The sequence below is a fragment of the Calypte anna genome, chromosome 7 (genome assembly GCF_003957555.1).
Source record: "Calypte anna isolate BGI_N300 chromosome 7, bCalAnn1_v1.p, whole genome shotgun sequence".
Taxonomy (NCBI): domain Eukaryota; kingdom Metazoa; phylum Chordata; class Aves; order Apodiformes; family Trochilidae; genus Calypte; species Calypte anna.
In genome coordinates this window covers 35,592,573-35,615,133 of record NC_044253.1, presented here as the reverse complement: position 1 = coordinate 35,615,133, position 22,561 = coordinate 35,592,573, and the positions used below count along the sequence as shown (strand labels likewise).

The window sequence follows — 22,561 nt, the reverse complement described above, 5'->3', positions numbered from 1 at the left end:
ATTTGCTCCCCCTGTCCCACTGTGGAGAGCTAGTGAGGGGAGTGAGCAAGCAGCTGTGTGGGTGCTGGGCTGTTGGCCAGGGTAAACCCACCACAGCAAGTCATAGAGAAAACTCATTCCAGATGGGTGCACTGTGGCCTGCCTAGATTCCAGTGCAGAACTTGCCCCAGGATTCAGTGTCTAGAATATTTTACTATTTCTATATTTTATGGCACTTTACATCCTACTACCTGAGCCAAGTACAAACCTCAGCACAACCTTACAGTCTGGGGAAAGAGGCACTTAACTATTATCATCTTACAGATGGGTAGAGAGAGACTACAGGAAAAGATTTCCAGAGTTGATTAAAACTTTTATCCACATTTCCAGGAGGAACACTAACACACAGGAGCCATCTTTTAATATCAACCTGAAGGTCTGTCAGAGCTGGAAACCCAGACATTACATGTTTGTACATGTGGCCCTCCAACCACACGACCTGGTTCCCTGGTTCACAAAACTGAACCTTCACTAACAAACCAGCAACAACTTTTCTATTTACAGAGACACAAAACATTATTCTGATGTGGTAGACCAAGTGCAGCTGAAGAACTACCATCATTTCATAAAAATCATTGAGTGCCAGCACTATTCTCCTGAAAAATCCCTGCGCTGGGTCACACTGCTGACAAGGGTGGAGATGTTTCCAAGGTATCTTGCTCTCCAGGCAGGTCATCTCTTCCAGACAGTTCAAGGGCTGGTCAGGATCTGACCCAATGATTCACTTAGTTGTGCTAAATAGAGCTCATAGCCAGAAAAGTAATATTTCATCATGTACTTGGCCACACTTGGGATGAGCAGATGAGTAAAAACCACTTTGGGCATTTATATCTTTTTTCCTCTTTCCCTTGAGGAAGCCACCCAGCTCACAGCTACTGATTTTAGTATGCTGAACTATTAACTAACAGATTGGTTCTATTCAGCCACTCCCTGTAAGCCTTCACCACCAAAAGCTTTGGAATTTTGCCATGTAGCAACTCCTGTGTTAAAAGTTAAAAAAAAAAAAGCCATACAGCAAAAAGGCAATCCTTAAGGAACAGTGAAACAGCCCTCCTGCAGACACGTGCAAATGAGTCCTCCTGCCTATTTATTGTCACGTCTGAACATTTCACCAATCTCAATACATAATCTATTCATCATCTCAACCCCCATGCTCAAGTGCAGGCACACTGTTATCTCATTTTACAGATATAAAACCAGGGCTTGAACTCACTCACTGAAGATTTCTCAGAATGCTGTTCTTAGGGAACACGATCCAGATGTCCTAAGCTGCATGGAAACTGAAGAACTTTAAAGATATTTGAAAAAATGGTCACCCCTGTTAGAATTACACAGAATAATGAACTAATCAGCTCACTTGTCAGACCTGGATGGGCATAGAGAGCCTATGCTTTTGTAACATGCTGGACAGAGACCATTTCAGAGCTTTCAGACACAACAGCAGGACTAACTTGAGATGCTTAAACAAGTATTTTCTTCAAAACAGGTGGCAAAAACTGGGCTCAGACCACCTCTGAACTAAGGGAATTGCAAAGACCCCATTTCTCAGTTTGTACAGGTTTCTCTAATTGTCTTTTTTTATTATTTTTTTTTATTATTTTTATTATTTGAAGCCACCCTTTCCCACCATCCTCTGAACATCACCTTGCACTTTGTTGAGATGCTTTCAGAATACCAGTTCAGCAGAACTTTCAATTGCAAACCATGAAACACCTTCACAGAAGCTCAAACAATAAAAAAAAGGATGAGGAGTAGCAGTAGAACAATACAGTACAAGTTGATCAACTTCATGACAAAAAATACAAACCAAAGAAATTTATCTGGAGCAGTAAAAGACTCTGCAGAAAACCAAAGCAGCTTCTCAGGTGTTCAACGAGGCTGCTCTGCCCTGGTGAGAGAAGCCAGCCCAGGTTCCTGGCTGTCACCTGCACACTTACCCCCTGATCTGTATCTTTGTAAGGCATCAAAATTACACAGCAGGTAAAGAAAGCAGCACCTTCATTTGTCTCTTTTTTTCCCTGGGATCACTCATGTGGCACTAACATCAGCTTGAGCAGGACAGCTCAAGAAACCTGATAACTCATTGTCAAGTATAGGCTGAAAGTGTGAGTTGCAAGTTTCTGAACTCACTTGGTGACAGTGATTAGCAGAGAGATACAAAGGGTATCTTACCTCTGTGAATGACTCCAGTTTCTGTTCTTATTTTTCTGTCTTCTCCAATAGACTATCTCCTGCAAAACCAGCTGGAAATTAAAGAGAAGACAATTAGATAATTTACTCTTGATTCACTTCACTGCTCTTTCCTTACAGGAAACTTTTGTAAAAAGCCATCCCTCATACCCCTACTGCTCTGGCTGACACATAGGGGTGGTGATAGATGTCCTGACCAGTTTTTACACCCCCACGGGAGGTTAGGCAACCATTTGAGCCTTGTCAGCCCCACTCCTGACCACACTTACAGTTCTCCCAGCTCAGGCAAACACATTTCTAAAGCTAACATGTACTTCAAACTCAAACAAGCCAGCACACTGGGATTTGCAGAACTAAACCTGAAGTGATGTCCATTAATACAAGAGGGTTGTAAGTGCAAGTAATTCACCAGTTACTAAGCAATTCCCTCTGAGGAGCTCCAGTGTGGTCACTCTTTAATAAGCAACATTATTATCTCAAGCCTCCTAACGTAGAAGAAACAGAGAGAAGCCCAAAGAGTGACCCCAGCACCTTGTCCCCAGCACAAGGCCTTGCCTATCAGAGTACACTTTTGATGACTGGAACCCAATTTCCTGATTCCATTAGCAGGAGAGAGGGGAAGGGGGAAAAAAGTGATAGTTTTGTACTCCTTTCTGCAAGAAGAAGGTAGTCATGAACTGGTCTGTAACTTAATCATGCATGCCAGACAGGAATTATTTCTTTCTGGTTGCTACTTAAGTGAGCTGCACACTGGTCCTTGTTTGGTTTGGAATAGGATCTGTTCAGCAGCCCCTCAGCTAACCCAAGAAGTGTAACTTCAGAATGTTTCAGAACATCCTGACTGCTGAAATCAGCTGCTACTAAGCCACCACATCTGGATCATCTTTGCAGACTTATTTTTCCTTCTGTATTACAAAATACTCACTCTCTGCAAGAGATTATAAGTGTGATTGCTGTCCTCTTCAATCAGTTTTATCCCTACTGAAACCACACGTTTTGCCAAAGTCAAAGTGAAGTGTGAGAGTGTAAAAGTCCCACCAGTGTCACAGGGTTTAATCTAAAGCAAGGCATAAAGCTCTTAATTGCTTCTCCATATGAGGCAGCCAGGTGTTCCCTGAAGCCCTTCAGCTAGCAAAGGCTCCCACAACAAAGGCTCTCACAGCTTAGGTCCCAAAGTCCATGGCAATCTAAACACACATTTCTACATGGCTTGATGAGTCACACTTGTGGTCAAAATCAAAGGAATGAATGGAGCAATTTCAAATGGGATGCTTGGATGAAGAAATACAATTGCTCACACATGTCACAGTGCTACAGAGCACCTGGGAGTATTGGAAGCCACACCACAGGCACAGACCCACCAGATGAATAGAGGGGCTTGAAACCTGGAGAGGAAACTACACCCACTTAGGGGCTTTGTGGGCAGAACAGCCTAACCAAGAGCTCTGACAAAGGTGCTATGGCACTACCAGTACTTTGTTCTCCAGGGAAGAACAAATGGCTCTTTATTCCCTTCAAAGGGACATGAGGAAGGGCTGAGGATGAGGGAGATGCTGTACATCCCTTTTGTCTCCTGAGCACCTGAACTGAGACAGACAGCAACATTCCCAAGAGCCACTGCATTTCTGATGCCAAAATCTGGGTATCTAACTCCCTCCAGTAATGTCCATAATCTGCAGGTGGTATTTTTAGGATCTAAACACAAGACACCCATTATTGTACTGAGGCACCCCAATGTTTCTGCTTTTTTTCCTGAAAAACACATCACTTGCTAACCCCCAGTTTTGATCCTACTCAGCTCAAGCTGTGGGAGAGATTCCTCTCCAACTTCAGTGGGAAATTAAAATCTGAAAAATCAAATGCAAAGCGTTTTACAACTTAAAAAATACTCCCCCTCTGCTCAGTGAGTTCTTTGGACAATTTTTGTCCTCTTGAACTTCATGAAATATTGACCACCTAAGTGACAGGCAACCTCACAATCCCATTCCTGGGTGTGGTCTCAGGTATGAAACATGGTATAAAATTACCCAACTTAGAATCAAAGTTCTTGTACTTTGAGGACTGCTACTATTATAAAAGTATTATATTTTATATTTATTATATTTTACATTTAATTATATATTATTATAAAGACCATAATAAAGATTATTTTTATTATAAAAGCCAAAATACCAATATTATACCCAATGTTGTACCCAACTGGCTACCAATATTGTAGCCAATACAGCAATATACCATATGTAAAAAAGAAAAAAAGAAAAAAGTTTTAGCTTTATTGGAAATGGTAAAGATTTCTTCTTTCCAAAAAATACATCTATCAAATCTGACCAGATGAGATGTAATTGAAGGGGAGGGGCGAGGGAATAAAAGGAAAAAATAAAAAGGATTCAAAGGATTGTTATGAGATCTCTCCACAATTTAATTACCTTTCTAAATCACTGTTTTGTCCTTACTCAATGTTCCGTGGCATATTATGAAAGAAAATATTGTGCAGGAAATAATGACTTAAGGGAGGAGAAAGGAAAGCAAGAATAAAAGGTACACCAATTAAAAGGAAACCTATTCCACTTCTTTACTATCAAAGAAAATACTGTTGCTTAACACTGACACATTGTTAAGTTAATTTCCTATCATAATAAAGGGTCAATCCCTAAAGTGATTTTTACTGTCAAACAAAAAAGATGGTGAAACAGAAAGCATGTCCTCCCAAACCCTTCAGTGCCCTGTTCCCCACTGCAGGGTATGAAAAGACAAGAAGCAAAGCTACCACATCGCCAAAGCTCACATCACCCAGAGCTCAGAGACAAAACCTGCACCAAAACAGAAGCCAAAAAAGCAGCAGGAAGCAGTGCTCAGCACAGCTCTCCATCTCTGACCTTTGTAACAGTGCCCTGACCCCAGAATTAGTGTAACATACAGCACATCAAGCACGACAACCAGACAGTAAGAAGAAATCTGGATCACAACAGCTGTTCCTGGAGATGCAGCCCTTAATGACCCTGCAGAGCAGAATCTCAGCACACCGTGAGCCAGAGAACACTCTGGGCAGGACTCCTCATCCTATGTGAAACTTCCTTACTCTCTGGAAGAATACAACAGGATCTTCAACCCCTTCTCTTCTGATGCCTGGCCCTGACCACAGCTTGAACCTAAGCTTTCACAATCCATCTGTGGCATGGCAGAGAGCACAAAACTCAGCACTGCACTCCACTAATTCCACTGCAGCCCTATGAGCCCTCTAGATCCTAACAGCAAACACAGCCTTTAGTCCCTCCATTCCTGAGTACATACCTCCTAAACACAGCCCAAAATGCCCTAAGTATAGCTCAGTGACAAAGTTTAGCACTGAAATTCAAGTTATTTGGCTGTGTCTAAACCAGCTCTTAACCTTTGCTAGAGTCAGCAGTAAAATAAAGTCCTCCAGTCCTAAATAAAAGCCCCAAGTTAAAACCTAGCTATCATGCAGCACAAACCCCCAGGGTGAGCAGCAGCCCTGGGACCCTGCAGGAGCCTGTACACAACCACTGTGTACACTGAACTCAGCACCACACATCCCCCAGCTCAACACAAGCCACTCCAGGGAGGAGTGAGGGCTGCAGTTCTGCTAGCTTGCAGAGGAGCCCCATTCTCACATTTCATTCTAATGGCTTTGTCACTTCTATAATTCATGTTAAGAACAGTCTGTTTGTGTTTGGTGGTTTTGTGTTCTTGGGGGGGTTTTTTGGTGTCTGTGTTTTGCTTTTCCAAAAGGAAAAGCTAGATTTATTGCTGTAATCAGAGACGTGCCAAGCTGGGAAGAATGTTGGTACAATGAACTCCAGTTAGTTTTTATTCCAGGATATCTCTCTGGTGAGGCCACTGCTGGAACATCCAGTGGGAAAAGGCAGCAGAAGGCAGGGAATGTTCTACTCAATGCCAACCTGACCAAGGGCAGAGGCCATTTGGACTCTGCTGGCACACACACCCACACACACAAAAAGGGAGATTTTGTTGAGAGTTTTGGCACTTGGTTATTCTGGACCTTTCTGGCTTCTGGTTTTGGCCCAGCTACTGAGTCAATCTCATTTCTCTAAATGTCAGTGTAGTTATTTAGCACAGGGAAAGCAAAGCCCCCATGTCTTTGATACTTAATCAAGCCTTAAGACCTTTAGTCCCAACCTTACCCCCAACACAGACAGGAAGCTCTGATGCAGTCAAAGTAATTAGGGGCTGGCTCCTTGTTTGTCACTGCTACACTTCAAAACAGTTGCAAGATGCCTGGTTTACATCTACTAACAACACTCTTCACAGCTGAACTCCTCTTGCCTTCACAGCTACCCCAGGATGTGCCATTTTGTGCACTGCAGTCTTTAACTCCAGTGGAGGAGGCAGTGTCAGGATGCTCAGCAGGACCCAGCTTTCAGAGGACAACTGAGGCTGACATTTACTCTGCACATTTCTTACAACAGAAGATACACACAATTATAAAGTAGCAGGAGCTCCCTGACTACCACCACCCTCACCTGGTGTTTGCCAAAGATTTTATAGCAAAAAAATCTGATTGGGAAATAAGCAAATAAAAGGACTGGACCAGCTCTCATCCTATGCCAGAGTTCTGTGCAGTGACACAAGTGGAATAACAATACCAGGGCAAGATCCATGCTCAGCACTGCTCCAGGAAGGAATTACAGTAAATGAAGAACAGCTGCAAAGAGGAAGAAAAACTGTAAATGCTGCCTGGTCTTGTCAAGGAGTAAAATTGTTCTTGCAGAAAGGCAGCAATGCAATCAGACACACAGCTGGCACTCCTTCAGTCTCAGCCAGCATGAAACAGCATGCTTTAAAAACCAGACCAGCTCTGGTGTTTGCTCTGATCTGTACCTCTCCAAGGACTTGACTAGCCAGTCCTTCTAGCCAGGAAACTCTTTCTGGCTGTGTGGGAACGTCAGTGTGATCTAGAGCATCAGGATGGGCCTCAGACTCTTCTCTCCAGATTCATTTTTGAAAACAAGTCCACTCCTAGAGTCTCTAAGCACCTTTAGTCTCCTCACAGTGATTCGTCATTACTGCAGTCTGTTTGTTATTCCTCCTCATTTAATGCTACTCAGCCTTTCCTTCCCAAAGCATTCAGGGTCTTATCCAACTCCTGCTGACAGAACTGGAGCTGGAATTCAGTTATGGGACTCTGGAAATTCAGCACCACGAGGTTAAACACCCATTATCTCACTGGATGAGAAGTCTCTCTTAGAAGTCCAGAAGTGGACCCACTGGAAACCCAAAGCAGTCCTAGGATGGAGTTGTGGGTCCTACCCAAACCTCAGCTTTCAGACAAGGGGCATGAGGCAACACTTCCAAGTTCCACTTCCTAAAAGGAATCGCTGTCTGCTTCCTGCACTTCCCACACTTCTGATGAATGGGAGATCGTTTTGGGCACAGCTGGGAATGTTTTACTTGGACGTGGTTGCTTTTCCTCAATCTTTAGCTAAATATTTCCATTTATTCTCCTTTTCTCCACTCTCAGGAACAGCAAGAGGGTTTCTGTAACCAACTCTAAGTACACTGTTAATGACCCTAGGAGATTTATGGGAAGGTCTCTGTTCACCAAGGAACCCCCTCTTCCCAGAGAAGCCTTATTTTGGTATTCAACTTCATTAAATAAAATGTATTCTTATTTGTAATGTATCAATAAAACAGCTGTCTCAGAGCTGTTACCTCTTTCAGCCTAAAGGTGACCCAAAAATAAATAAATAAATAAATTATGCTTTGAATTTTTGCAGAATTCTTCTGTGGATAAATACAGAATTCAGAATTCATTCTGTGAATGAATAACAACGGAGCAGCTACCCACACACCTATGCTCTCTTCAGTTCTCAGAGTGTTTGTATGCTTTATTAAGACCAACCAATTGGGTTTAAGGTTAGAATTTTCCCTGAAACACCCAAGCCCACACACCAAAATTATTCCCTAAGGGCAGGAGAGGATTTCTGAAGCTATATTTGGAGAGATTCATAACATGACCCAAGATCCCTAGCCAAATGGTTGTGACAGTTCTTAATTATTATTTTTACTAAGGAAAATAGTCCCCAACACATTCCAAACTAAGTTTTGCTTTTTTCCCCTGTCCTGAACTGAGCACACTCATATATATGATTCTATATGGATTCTATAGGATAGAATATATGATTCTATAGGATTCTATGATTCTATATGAAGAATCTCTGAAAAGGCAGCTTTCCCAGCTGGAGTGAGCCAGCCTGCCCAACAACACAAGCCATTATTTGTTATTCCTTGCTTCCAGTCAGGATTCCAGCTTCTGAAGCTGACAAGCTTGTGCAGAATCCTAGCTGTAGTCCAATATACTGAAAAAAAAAACCCCAACCATATTTAAAATAGAAAGCCTTTGAGAGTAGCCAAGTGGAATACTTGAGGAAAAAAATGATCATTAAAGAAGCTGCAGAGGATTTACAATTCTGTTTTGTTTGGATCTGTACAGTAGCCTAGCCCACAAATAGAAACCTTGGGGTTTTTTTTTTAAATTTGCTTTTCTTTATTTGAGAGTTGTGGGAATGATGGTAACCAAGCAACACCACAAAGCTGGAAAGCCCTGGTTGAGACCATTGCTCATATCCCGAGATGAGCCAGGATATGCTCAGTGCCTGGAGGAGCCATGGGATCTCCAGTTTTGTACACTTCAGGGGCCACAAGATCCTATGAAGTATGAGGGGAAAAGATTCCCTGCAATCTGTGGGGTGTCCATGCCTCTGGGTGAAAACTGAACTGAATTCTCCTGCTACTTGGCATCACTGCCAGTTTTGTCATTTTTTGCACACTGGAAGTTCAACTGCCAAGGAAAGGTTCTCCTTACTGAGCCTGGGGAACTCCAAAATACTGTGTCTCACACAGCACAAGGTTACCAAGTTACACACAACCTCCACAGGTTTCACAGAAAATTCAGTGTGGACCTGTGCAAACTTCAAGTCTGTTTACACAGAAGTTAGCCCCAACAATTACCTCTAAAACACAACAATAAAGAGTGTAACTAAGTTCCAAAAACTATCCACAATGCCATTCCCTGGGCAAAAACTATCCTCCCATTCATCTCTAGCAAATCAGAACAATTAAGCATTTTACAGCTTCTATAATTAATAACAGCTGAAATACTTCATTTCCAATTAAACTGCAATTATTACTGTTTTCAAACTGGCACATCCTCCATGTAATCTCTTCAGTCTCCCAAAAGGAGAGAAGCTTCTGCAGGAACTAGTACTTTATATTTTGCACACTTAAGCAAAATCAGTTGTGCCTTCCCTCTGTCAAATTATTTTTATTCAGCACTTTATAAAGCAATTTTTTTAGCCTGCTCAATAGTTTCTTAATAACAAAGCCAAGGTATATATATCTGTACACACATTTCAGGACATTGCTATATTCTGAGACAGAAAAGTATGGAAATTATGCTTTTTTTAAACAAGTTAAAGTCACTTGATTATCCAAGTAAGCAGTTGCAGAGAAAATATATCTGAGTGCATATAGATCTGAGCTAAGTGAGGGGTTGTGTTAGGAAACCAAGGGTATCAGCTACAGATACAGTGTGCTGGATTGTACCTCAAGGCTGGGGATGCAAATCCTCTCTGGAAGGAAGCTCAGCAGAGGGCTGCACACTTTGCACCCTGCTCAGAGAGCACCCACTGCACACCCAAGGTGCAGATCTGCAGCAGCAGGATCCTCATGTCTCATTCCACCTAATTCCATTCCATTCTCATTGACTTGATCTCTGGAAATGAGAAGGGATCAGAACTCCCAGCCAGCTATCAGCTAAGCATATTCCCACTCCTTCCTGGCACTCCTCCAAGAGCTGAACACAAGCATGAAGCATGTTTTACAGTCTGGAGCTCCTGAGATTCCATATATTCCCCTTCTTATCCAAAACTCCAATCCTTATTTCTCTACATTTACAATGGGGAAAACAACCTCTTTTCTCACCACATAAAAAAAATATCTAAGAACAGGATCATAATCAACAAAAATTTAGGGTGAAATCAATTTACAAACACAACTCTAACCTCTTTTGAAGTTTAAATAGGAAGGAGGATCAGAATTACCCAGGGGAGCTTGGTCAGACTGAGCCCTGGGTGTAAATGAGCTCTCATTCCCATGTGGTATTTCACATCACAAAGAGCCCTGAGACAGAAGCTTCCATGCAGCACAGATCTGTACATCAAAGCAGGCTCTGCATGGCAATGACACACACACACCAAACACCCAAAGTTTGGAAGCAAACTTCTTACACTGGAACTCACTGTTCCTTTGATGATTTCAAATGTTTTGGGCCAGGCTTCAGCTTAAAGGCTTATGTCAGTCTTTTACTTGTGAAGGAATCGGGCTAAAATAAAGCAAAAAGTACAGTCTGGCTTTTTTTCTGCTAAGGAGGTGGGATAAAAGTGAGTGCTGGTGCAAGTCTGTAATGCCTTCAGTGACCTCAGATGCAGCCTATACTGCAGGAAACCAGACTCTGCCTCAGTTTACTTGCACAGCACCTCCTGCAGGGATGTTTATTCAGAATTCCTGTCTGTATTTATTTTCCTAGGAACAAACATCTATTTACTACTGGCACTGAGCCTCAGCAACTGATTTATGACTTGGCACCTTGGCTCCAAGTGCCTTTAAGATCCTAAAAGTAAAGTTTGCTCTAGTAATATCCTCTCTCCCACAAGACATAGTCTGCATATTTTATGGTACCCTAAAAAGCAACATGTTATGTTTGATGACCAAGTTGCATGGAAAACATTATACGCATGCAACGTGGCCAAGCTACCATCTCTAACTGAACAGTTGTGTTGGGAACTACCAGAGTTCTGTTTAGCTTAGATTTGCAAACTCTCAGTACATTGAGGTTATTTATTTTTCCATTTTATTCCCGAATATTTTTGCTGCTTAAGTAGAAGGGAAGAGGAGTGTGCAGTAAAAATAAATATGGCTCAACCTACCTTTCATATTTCCAAGGTTTCCTGACTTTCACAGATGGACCTGCAGGGTACAGGCTCTGCTCACATCACCCAATAAATCAGCTCAATTTCATCCTTTTCACTCTAGTCCTCAGTGTGAGCAACTGAAGCTTTCACATCAGCAAGGATCTTAATATTCACCCCCCACATTTCTCAGCCCTGCTGCCTGACCACCTGAGAATTTATCTCAGCCATCTTAGTACAGAAGTACCTCTCCTGAGGAATTCCTGAAGTCCACGAGCCTGGCAAGCCATAGGAGCAGCTCCTGGGGTACACTCAGGACTACACCACACTGTAAAAGCTGGCTGTTCAAAGCAGAATTACCAAGTTACAGAATAACAGCTGGTGACTACAACTTTTCTCATCTTGTATGTAACAAATTGCCTCAATTAACACAAATCATACTAACACTGAACTAGAAAGAAAGTGAACTAGAAGTGAACTTAAGTAAAGGCAGATGGAAAGCAACCTGATTTTAAGCATTTTTTTAAGGCAATCCCTTCTATATGGGAAAGATTTTATATGTGGGGGTGGTAGGTGGGAAACAAGTGTTTTAAACTCTCCCATTTCAAAAAGCATAGCCAATAAAAACAAAAGAGACAATCTTCATTGTCTTAGAGGCCAATCTGTTAGCCAATTCCTTTCCAGCTTTGTCAGAAGTTCCAGCGTAAGGGAAGGAATGAAGCAAAAACTCAGTGTACAACTGATCTGTCCATCCACACACCCAAAAATAAACACACTGCAAATGCAAAAACATGAAGTAGTAGAGGCCACAGTACACAACATTGGCCCACTAAGGAGCAAACATGAAACAGCTAAAGCTGTCTTCCTGTGAAGAAAAAAGTCACAGAAATTGAAGGAAAACCTTCAAACTTTAGGTATGTCTACACAGATCAATATGTAGTCATTTTATAGTGTTTATTATAGGAAATAAAAATATTTTAAAAATAATTTAAAAGCCTGAAGACAGAACTGGGATCTGAAGTCTGGCACTAGACTATAAAGTGGGATAATTAACCAGAAACACCACTGTGGGCCTCCCTCTCACATGCACACATTTAGGCAAAAGATGACTTCTGGAAATCTCACCTGTTCTTTGGATACTGACTTCTGGGCTGTCACAGGGTGATAAGGGATATAACCATTGGGAAAAAGAAAACAAATCACCCAACAATTAATGCAATAACAATTTAGAGCCTGATCAAAGTAAAGCCCCAGAAAGAGAGCCAGGAGGAGGGAGGCAATGGGGCCAGAGCTGGGCAGGACCTGCCCTCTAGGCTGGCTAATAAACATGACTTAAAGCAGTCAAATAGCACTGTTCAGTCATGTCTTTTTGCCATGTTTTTTTCTAAAAGACAGAAACTGGCAAATCAATTCCTGTACAGCTAGAATGGAAATTTCAAAGAGTTAATGCCAGGAGAGAAATTGTTACTAAGAAACCAAGACTTGGCAAAACAGGCAGGTTTCCAGAGATGGAAGTGCTGCTTTGGCCCTCCTCTCTACTTACATAGTGCCTACAAAATGCAACTGCAGAGCCATTTCTGTAAGAGTAGGGAAAGATGTGCTCTCTGGAAGTTTTTCTTCAGATAGCCTGTCATTTTAGTGACATGAGGGTCAATACACTTCAGCTCTCTCCAAGTCTGGGAGAGGAATGCTCACATCTGTCAATAATCACAAGGGTATCACCATGTGGTAATAACATGGAATGGTTAGGACCTTATTACAAGTTCTCTTGGCTTCTCCTTTCAAGGAATAATGAGAACTCAATTCACTTCACATGACTGCAGGCCAAAGCTTTAATACAAATTATCAGCCTGGATTCATTAGCTGCTTTGAGGCAAAATTCAACATAATCTCTTTTCTTTGTATTTTGTTTTAAAACAAAAAAAAATTTACCAGATTCCTACCAGAAGCAATAGACTCCTGGATGGCTCCAGGTTTCAGCCTGTATCCTGAATAGGTAAACAGCATTCCACATCATCTTGGAAAGACAGAAAGAGGCCAGGCTGGGGCCCATTGCTCCTCCTAGTTTGAAGGGGGGAGGTAAATCCAGTAGCATCTTTCAAGGAAGAAGCCACATAAAACTTTAAAGCTCTCATGTAAAAAAGCATCCAGTGTCAGACCAGAGTAAATCCTGCTATCTTTAACCTCTACGTGTAACAAGACAAAGCACACTTACACTCAAGCTTCCTTGTATGACATCCTGAAAATCTTAGGTAGCAAAGTTAAGACAGTGTTGACTATGAGTGGCTGCTGTATTTCCATCCCATCCCTCTCATCTGACTCCTCTCTGGATGGCTCCTTTAACTACAAAGAGGTTATTTGTATACTTTTCTTGTCTATCTGTTTGGGAGATGTTTGTTTGTTTGGGGAGGTTTGGTTTGATGTGGCTTTGGTGTTTGTTTTGGTTTTTTTGAACTTTAATCCATGAGCAGGTAGGTACCTTTCTACATTTGTATTAACGTGGAGCATTAATAATTTACAGCCTGGCTCTTAAGGAGTCCATCTGCTGCTCAAGAGCCTCTATCACTATTTCTCATTTCAATTAAAAGCAGATTCCTTCCCAAAGCTCTTTGCTGTTGCCTGTAATCAAAAAAGTAAAAAAAATGTAGCACAAAGCAGCCCCCAAGGTCCCTCCCAGAAAAATCTTGAACCAGCAAAAGGCAAAGCCTTTTATGGAGTCTTGTACCAAATTTGTTTCAAGACAAAAATCCAGCAAACCCAGCACACTCAGCAGTCAGCCCAGCCCAGCTGGCGCCAGTTCCAGTGGTTGTTCCCCATGCCTCCTGTAAGGCCTGCAAGGAGAATGCAGCTCTGCCAAAGCTCTGCTCCCCTGCTCCTGTGGGGAAGCATCTCCAGCCCACTCCTGCCTTACAGCCCAAGATTTCAAAACGAGTTGTCCTTGCCAAGTTTTGGGGCACTGCAGCAAACATCCCTTGCTACACTGCTGTTTGACCATCTTCTTCTGTGAAACCACTGGTGCTGTGTTGGGGTCCAACTTGCCCAGCAGCTCCAGGAGGAGCTCTGCTCAGCCCAGAATGAGATCTATGCCATGGCATGAAGTGGCTGGGGTTTGTCAGAAGGAAGAGCAATCTTGAGGTCATTTTGGTTTTTTAACTCACAGAAAAGGAATCTTTACTATCAGGCTGAGCTGCTCCCTAAAAAGATGATCCTGCCATTTAGAATAGTGAATGATAGCTTAAGGGCATGCTATTCAGTTTAATTAATGATTGCACTAACATTGCTTTATTCATTTAATATGATGCAACAATGGTAATGACAAATGGGTTTGAACTGCATCATCTGCAATTGCAAGATGATCCCTCTCCCATTTAACAAGCCCCTTGCTATAGTTAATAACACTGCTTTTTCTCTTTGGCAATTCTCATTGAAATGCTTCAGGAGGTACCCCTTGCACCTACAGCCTGATTTTCACAGGACCTGACTGCACACAAGTCCAGTTAAAACTTTCTGCACACAGCATCTCTGAAAATCCAACACCAGAAAGGCAAAGGGAAAATTCCAATCCCTCATCTATGTGGTAACATGCAAAACAATCAGGGTCAGATACACTGCAACTGAAGTGAATCATGTGTAAAAATGTTAACATGGGAACCTCAACTCACATTGCACAGAGAAAGGCAACCAACCCATCACTCTTTGTCAAGCAATTTACATAGCTGACCATCTGCTGCCAGATGAGGTGACAGCAGAGGGACTTTCCAGACTACCCAATGCCTGCTCTTGTTCAGAATTTCCTTGCTCTTGTAGGCTTACTCTCTTTACTATAAAATAAAACGCAACACTTCACATTATAGAGTACTCTCCATCTCAAAACTGGACTGTGAACCCTCTCTTTCTTGGCTAAGGACACAGAGACAAACTCCTACTAACATCAGAAACACCGCAAAACTTGTAATGCAGGTAGAGCTCTGACAGGACTGTTGCTTGAGGTGCCCCTTCCCCTGAAAGTCAGCTGCAGAGGACTGAGGCTCAGACACAGCTCGTGCCTCTCATGACAGGAAAAATCCTGAGGTTATGGGCCCTGATGTGATGCAGACCCAACAGCACACCATCAGAACTGACTTGTATCAAAAAGCCCAGTAAACTTCATTTTAAAAGTATTTACAGAACAAAAAGAAGATTTAAATGCAAATATTTAGAAGTTCTGAAGGCGAGATACTGTTTTTACATGAGCATCACAAAAGCACAATTCCACTGATGTTGAGGATTTCCTCTCTTTAGCATGTGCCAGAAATAAAGGTGATATTTTCCACAGTCCTCTTTCACACAAAGATAAACACTGGAGAGCCAAAGCTCTTCTGGTGCGAAGTTTATTGACTGCTCAGCTCAAGATCTCCCCAACACCTAACTATATGAACATTTATTTGACTTCTATTGGGACAAAATAATAACTACCACATTTTTAAAAAGTCAGCACAATCATTGCAATCAACTCTATACCTACCACATCCTCCAGCCTTCTGCAAACCCTTCCCATCACCAGCAATGCCAAGCAGAATCAGCATGTGCAGGACAATGAGGCACAAGAACATGGCCATTAAAGACAGGTGTGTGGTTTTAGCAACAGCTGTTAAAGGGACAACTGTTTTTACTGGGTGACAAGGAAGCAATGGCAATGGGCCAAACTCTGTACTTGTGGATTTCAAGTGGACTTCCACTCCAACTTGAGTATCTAAACAGACATGGTAAAAACCTGGAGTCCTCTGATTGCCAGAGCTCCTTCCAGACCCTGGGATCTTCTCCAATCTTCCTCCCTCACCATGGCTCCTTCCAGCCACCATCTTCTGCTCATGTCACTCCTGCAAGCCTCCAGGCACTCTTCTTGCACAGCCACAGAAGCTGCTCCAGTTCAGCCGTATTTGCCTCCCCCTGCAGACCTCTCCAGGGCACCCCTGGCAGGTAATACCTCTTGTCCCCCAGTGCTACAGCTCTGTGATCTGACAGTACCTGAGCCTGGGACCCCTTCCTGCTGCTCTTCCCTGATGGGTCAGACCTGGCTGCCTCTCTGTTGGCCAGACAAATCATCCAACCCTTTCCGCCTCTCACTGTGTTTGTAGACAACCTATTTTGGCTACTGTGGAGTAAAAAAACCTCAAGTTCCTTGAAGACCTAAGTAGGTTTCCTCCTTTCATGCCAGTAACCAAGTGGCTGCACTATATGGGAAAGCTCAGGAGCTGCAGGGACGGATGAGGAAGATGAGGGACAGATGAGGAAGCTTCTCTCCACCAGAGTGCTGTGCAAGCAGTTTATCTCCACACCAGACCTGTCCTCAACTTCTCTACAGTGCAAGAAGCACAAGCTCTAATGCTAAAACCAAAGCACAAACCCATGCCAGCAGCTTCACAAACCAGCCAACTCAAAACAATCTCTAGCCAGCAGTAAGTTGTTACAGAGCTACAAAAAAATCATTCAGACTGCATCCAGACCACTAAATCAAATTTTGCACAGGTTACTTTACAGCACAAAACAGTTATGCCTTCCATCAACACAGAAAGCAGAAGTCCCAGTGATGACATTTTTGGACTTGTAGGTTTTTCCATCACTAGCATAAACCACAGTTACTGAACACACTCCCACCACACCCAGAATGCACGTGCAAGGCTTTCATTGCATTTAATTTTACACAGAGAACCAGAGGCAGCACTGTAATTGAAATACAAAAAGAAAGCAGTTTAAGGGTAGTTCAGAAGTAGAAGCCACGAACTGGACATGTGTAGGACAGTATAGTCATATAAAAAACAGAATTTAGTAAGTAATTCAATCTGAAATGACCATCTGAGCACGTGCCTGAGCCCAAGTACTCTTTCTTGGCAGTTGTACCAAACCCATAAGAAAGCCTCAAGTCCTGTTCTGCTGCCCTGTTAACTGCACCACTCATCAGACCTCAGCAGCACCAAGAGCCATGTGCCATGCAGAGCACTCAGGCAGACACCCCTGTGCGGAGCCCTCAGAGTGAGGGTTCTAACAAGAGCAACCAGGATCCTGAAGAACTGCCAGCACTCAGACTGCCCCAGAGCACAAACACCATCTTTTGGTGCTGTTCCAGGTAAGATCCAGTCAAATTCCAGAAATCTTTTTACCTGGATTATGCAGAAGGTTGGGACAACAACCTACCAGCCCTGAATGTGAGGTTCTGAGTTTGAAATGCTGCCAGGCAGCTTGACCTCCCCAGCACTGAAGGGTAACAGCTCCATGGACGCAGCAGTGGGAGCAGCTTCTTTAATGCCAACTCAAAACACACCCACACCTTGGGTGGGCAGTCACCTCCTGAGAAATCATACTCCAAGTCCACTTGGCCATGACCAGCACAACCAGATAGCACTGCTCAGTGCCTCTCTGAACACACAACAGCACCAGTCCTCAAGGAAGCACAGTGCATGGAAACACTAGGTTTAAGTTTCCACATCTTAAAAAATGAAATGTAACAGACCTTCAGTCAGTTAACACCAAATAAACTGTACCAGTCAAATCCTGTCCTCAGCTCTGAGCAGCAACACACCAGTATTCAAACAGGTGAAACTTCTCTGCCACTGGAACACTTATCATTCCAACACTTGGGAGATAGATTTATCTGTACTTTAGATACTGGACACAGTACTCAGCCATAAGCATTTCTTGCAGCCAGCAAGCCACTAGAAAGCATACTGAAAGGCTTATTATGAAGGCCAATCACTATCCTTTTCTTGTATGACCACATGAAAATCGGTGACCATCCCACAATGGACTGAAAGGGCCTTTTGTCTGAAGGAAAAGGACAAGGAGGCACAAAGTTTTGCAGATGTGTTTGTAACTCGTGTTTTTTGAAGCAACTGTACAGCTTCAGTTAAGAGCAAACCAAGAAAAGAACAGCCTTTGAAAACGTTATGCCACAACTCTTTCCTATTATGTACATGCAAAGTGGTTTTTTAGGTGGGTATCTTTTGTATTACAAAAAGATGGGCAGGCATTCTGTATTATTGTTTTTTACAAGAAAAGTTTAAAACACACACAGAGTCTTGACTTTAGTCCAAAACTCTAATTAGGGTCTGCAGCACTACTTGCCTTGTCTAAACAGAAAACCATCAGAAGCTTTTTTGGTACAAGATCTAGCAAAAGTCTAATTGCACTGGGATAATAAGTGAATGCACTGTCACTTTTGTTTTATAATCACCTTATTAACTGAGCAAATTTTCAATTACCCATAAAGCATATCATGGCCTATTAAATAGAAAGACATTTTTTATACTGGGAAACAAGCATTTGACTCTAACTTTGAAGTCTGCTTCTGACATCTCTCACAAAAACGGTCAAATTCATCTGCTGACAACTTCTCAGAAGTAAGGAATGTTTCACTTTACCCACCCCAATCACATTTCAGTTCTCCAGTTTTCCACACAAAAATACACACACCCAAAGTGGGATTTCACACGTGGTTCTAAACAAGCTTCACAGGGACAAAACTTCAGCAGACAGCAGGAACTAATAAGGAAAATCAGATTTCTTCTAATTCATATCCAGAACTTGGGAATTACTTCACTTCCATTCAGAAAGAGAAGTCACAGCTGTCAGACTTGCCCTCTTCACCCGTCTGTTCCACCCACATACTGTGAAACTAAAGAGACAAAAAATGTCAGTTTTTCACTCTCCAGATTCTTGCTACATCCCAGAATCTATATTCCTTGTGTTCCCATCACCTCTAGTACAAGGGCCAAAGCCTTTGCTGCAGGAATCACCTACTATGCTACTTCAGAGGCATACTGGAAGTGCAAGTCATGGCAGAACAAACACGCCCCCCAGGTTACTGTACTCCCTATCATCTCACACTCTGTAAACAACCTCATAGTCCTCAGGACTGTATGTTGAACCTTGCAAATGCAAAGCAGAAGCAGAAGACTGCTGCACCATCCTCTGGAACTGCCAGAAGCTCAGACACCAAACAGGGCAAAGAGACAGGAGCTGGGCAGCCCCCTGCTAATCTCAGTGAAGTTCAGGGTCAAATTCTTTGATATAATAATGATACAGAGTGTTGCCTTCAAACAGCCATGAGCAGGGGAAGGTGCCCAGTCTAAAATAAAGACACTTTGCTGCAGAAGTTAACTATTTCAGTACTGTTCACTTTCATACATGAACAAGAAAACTTCAAGGAAAAAAGCTGGTGAAGCATCTGAGGAGAGAAGAAAAGGCAGGAGAAAGAAAAAAGAAACTGAAGGATTAGGACAGTGCCCAGAAGGATGGAGGGGAGAGCAGCACCAACCATGGGCATGGGTCATATTTCCCAGAGTAATATGGACAATAAGATTACATGTCAACCTTTATTTAACTATTGGTTGTAGTTATTTTTCTACCCTTGATCATTGTGCAAAGCCTCATTGCTCCAAATTGTTACACAGCTTTACTTTTATCCTTCAGTGCACAGTGAGAAGTGGAGTTTGACCTTTCCTTGGGATGTGTAAAGCAGATTGTTTTGAAAAAACAGCTGAGGATTTTTTGTGTGTGTTCTCCACGATGATCATTCATTACTTAATGTCTGAAGACCTCTAAGATGTGGGACCTGAAAACATGGTAGGAAATGCACTCCTGAGAATGACAACAGAGGCAGCAGGTGTGGGTGAAAAGGAATGCAAATACAACAGCCTGGGGGAATTAACAGCAAACACAGGTTGCTTACAACTGCTGACAGGCACAGTTTCAGTACTTCCACCTTTGCTAGAAGAAAACTCAAAAGAAAATATAAACCACATTGCAGGCCGTTGGAATTCTGTACTTTCTCTTTAAAATGGGCCCAAACTGATTTCAGCTCTGGACAAATATTTCCTTAAAATCTGAGAAACAGCAGGAAGGTGTCCTGACTTAGCCTCACTTCTGCTCCTTTGAGCAAGACAGACTAGATAACACATATTGATCTAGACTCAGCACAGAAAGTACTTGGAGATGCTCACATTCAATTTTTAGGCTCGTTACAATGTCAGACAAGCCAGGAACTCTCAAGCACATGCTCCTCCTCAGGCATCTGCCTGGACATAAAGACTGTGGAGGCAGCCCCTTCACTTAAGGATAAACCAGAGAAAGTTTTGAAGGGTGTTTACCTTAACTCATCTTAGTTGTAATGCTTTCTTACACAGTAAATTTCCCAGAGTTGGCACCTTACCTCCTTACACATATATATAGCACCTGGCACAGTACAAGCCTTATCTTGATTGGTGTCTCATTACATTTAACAGATCCTGCTGTTCTCATCAAGGGCTAAACTCCTTCAACTCCCATAACACAATTAGTGAGAGAACACTCACAGCCCAGCAGCAGCCTTCAGCTCCAGCAGGTTCTGATGGTGCCTCATGAAATTCATCAAGCCCGTTAGGACCTGGAAATCAATCTGCATTTACAAGGACTGACTGCACTCACAGAAACAATTGTGGCAAGGGCACAGTGTCCTGCTCACAGCTGCTTCAAGGCTCTTGTGAGTGGCATTCAACAGGTTACCATCCAGGATTTCTTTCATGGCCAGTGCAAACACATTCCTGGTTAACCTCGATGTTCTGCTTGCAGCAGTCTCTTCCACTTTCTCTTTAGAAAGTTTTTAGGCTGCTTTCAAAAACCGAAACCCAAACTCAGAAGTAAGATGTTTTACACATCCACTGGTAATCCAGATGTAACAGTTAAGAATTCCCATGGAAGATCATTAGTTGCCCTTAAATATATTTTCAAGCTGGAATCAACCAAATCAATCCATGGGAATGTGACCAGGAATGAAACAGATGGATTTTCTGTGATGCCTCTTGGCTCTCCTCAAGAAAATTAATCTGGTAGCAAAGTGATTCACATCTCAGGATGATGAGGGTGGGGTAGAAGCTTCGTTTACAGCTCAACAAAGGAAGCATTGCATTCTGATAGAGAATAATACTGCCAGCTGACACTGCTTATCAACCCATTCCACTCCTAATTTTATTTTCCACGCACACAAAGAAAAACCTCCGAAAAGCCAACCGTGTGTCACCTCAGTGGTTTCGCCTCTGTGCTGCGGCTCAGGCGAATCCCCAGACGGGCGGATTTGTGCGGAAACAGTAGGACAGGGCACGGCAACCTTCGTCCTTACCTTGTGGTGGATGTCAGCACTCCACAGCCCGAGGAAGAAGGGGTGAGGCTGCAGCCAGCCCTTCGGCACCGAACGCACCGCTGCCTCAGCGCCTCTGCCCGCCGAAGCGGCCGGGGACAAACGGCTGCGCTCGGAGAGAGCCGGCTCCCTCCTCCCCGGGGAAGTTAATCACGGATGTTAATCATTTATAAGCCAGGCTGTTACCCTGTAGCCTCCACCAGCACGGCACTGCCCGGTTTCGGGGGCTGGCGGGAGAGGACGGCAAAGCCGAAAAGCCGAGCAAGGCAGAGCCGGTCCCGGCGCACGTCGGGCGGGGTCGCAGGCCGGGCGGGCCCCGACTGCAGTTCCCGTACCGCCCGGAGGGTCCCGCCTGCCTCCGCCCGCTGGCGGATCTCAGAGCCGGGACTCGAAGCGTTAGAAAATCAGTGGTGTGTGTGTGTGTGTGAGGGGAGTGGGGGATGTTCCGAAGCACTGGAGAAGCAGGAGGGGGTGTGCGTGTGAGTGTGTGTGTGAGGGGAGCGAGGGACGTTCCCCCCTTCCCAGGGAAACTCCCGGCGGACTCTCCCCCCCGCCCCGCGCAGGTGCCGCCGAAGGGAGGGGGAAGGCAGGAGGGTAACCTTACCTGGCATCCAGCGGGGCCGAGGAAGAGGAAGAAGAAGGAGAAGGAGGAAAGGAGAAGGAAGAGGGGGACGAGGCGGAGGCTGCGGGACCGGCGGGGCGCGGCTGCCGGTCCGGTGTGGTGGTGGCTGTGGTACCGCCCCTGCCGGCGCGCGCCGCCCCGGGCCCGCCTCAGTAACGGCCGTAACGGCCCCCGCCCAGCGCGGCGGCAGCGGGAACGGGGGAGCGGGGAGGAGCTGGGGGGGGGAACGGGGACAGGAGGGACCCCGAGGTACGGAGTGGGGTTAGGGGAGGCGGATCGAACCCCCTCCCCGGCAGCACAACCGGGTTTGTGCCTGCTGGGTGCTGGGCGGGAAGAGTTTTGTGTGAGGGAAGGCAGCCCCACCCCCCCCGCCCCAATCCCGGTGTCATAATTGATTTGTGCTCATTAACCGCAGCCCCGGGACGGCAGCACCGGCCCGCAGGGGAAGGCCTCAGATTGTCGGTCAGCAAAGTGAAACGGGCACCACTGAGGGTAAAACCTCCCCTCTGCAACTCCTCCTCCTCCTCCGGGATACAAAACTTACCACAAGTTTCTCAGTAATCGGTGTTTTAAAACAAGACCGAAACGCTCCGAGGAAAGCACGTTGTTCAG

General features: G+C 44.0%; 1 protein-coding gene across 6 annotated transcripts in view; it reads right to left on the bottom strand.

The window, feature by feature from the left end:
• The window catches only part of SPATS2L (spermatogenesis associated serine rich 2 like), a 64,252-nt gene extending 42,169 nt beyond the window's left edge, over nt 1–22,083 (bottom strand). The window contains exons 1-3 of one of the 6 annotated variants that reach the window (XM_030454437.1): nt 21,932–22,082; nt 21,310–21,554; nt 2,212–2,282 (exon numbers count right to left, since the gene is read on the bottom strand). The gene's annotated coding sequence lies outside the window, so the exon portion shown is untranslated. The other 5 variants (XM_030454435.1, XM_030454441.1, XM_030454436.1 and 2 more) reach the window with 5 other exon arrangements.
• Between the last annotated feature and the right edge of the window lie 478 nt (nt 22,084–22,561).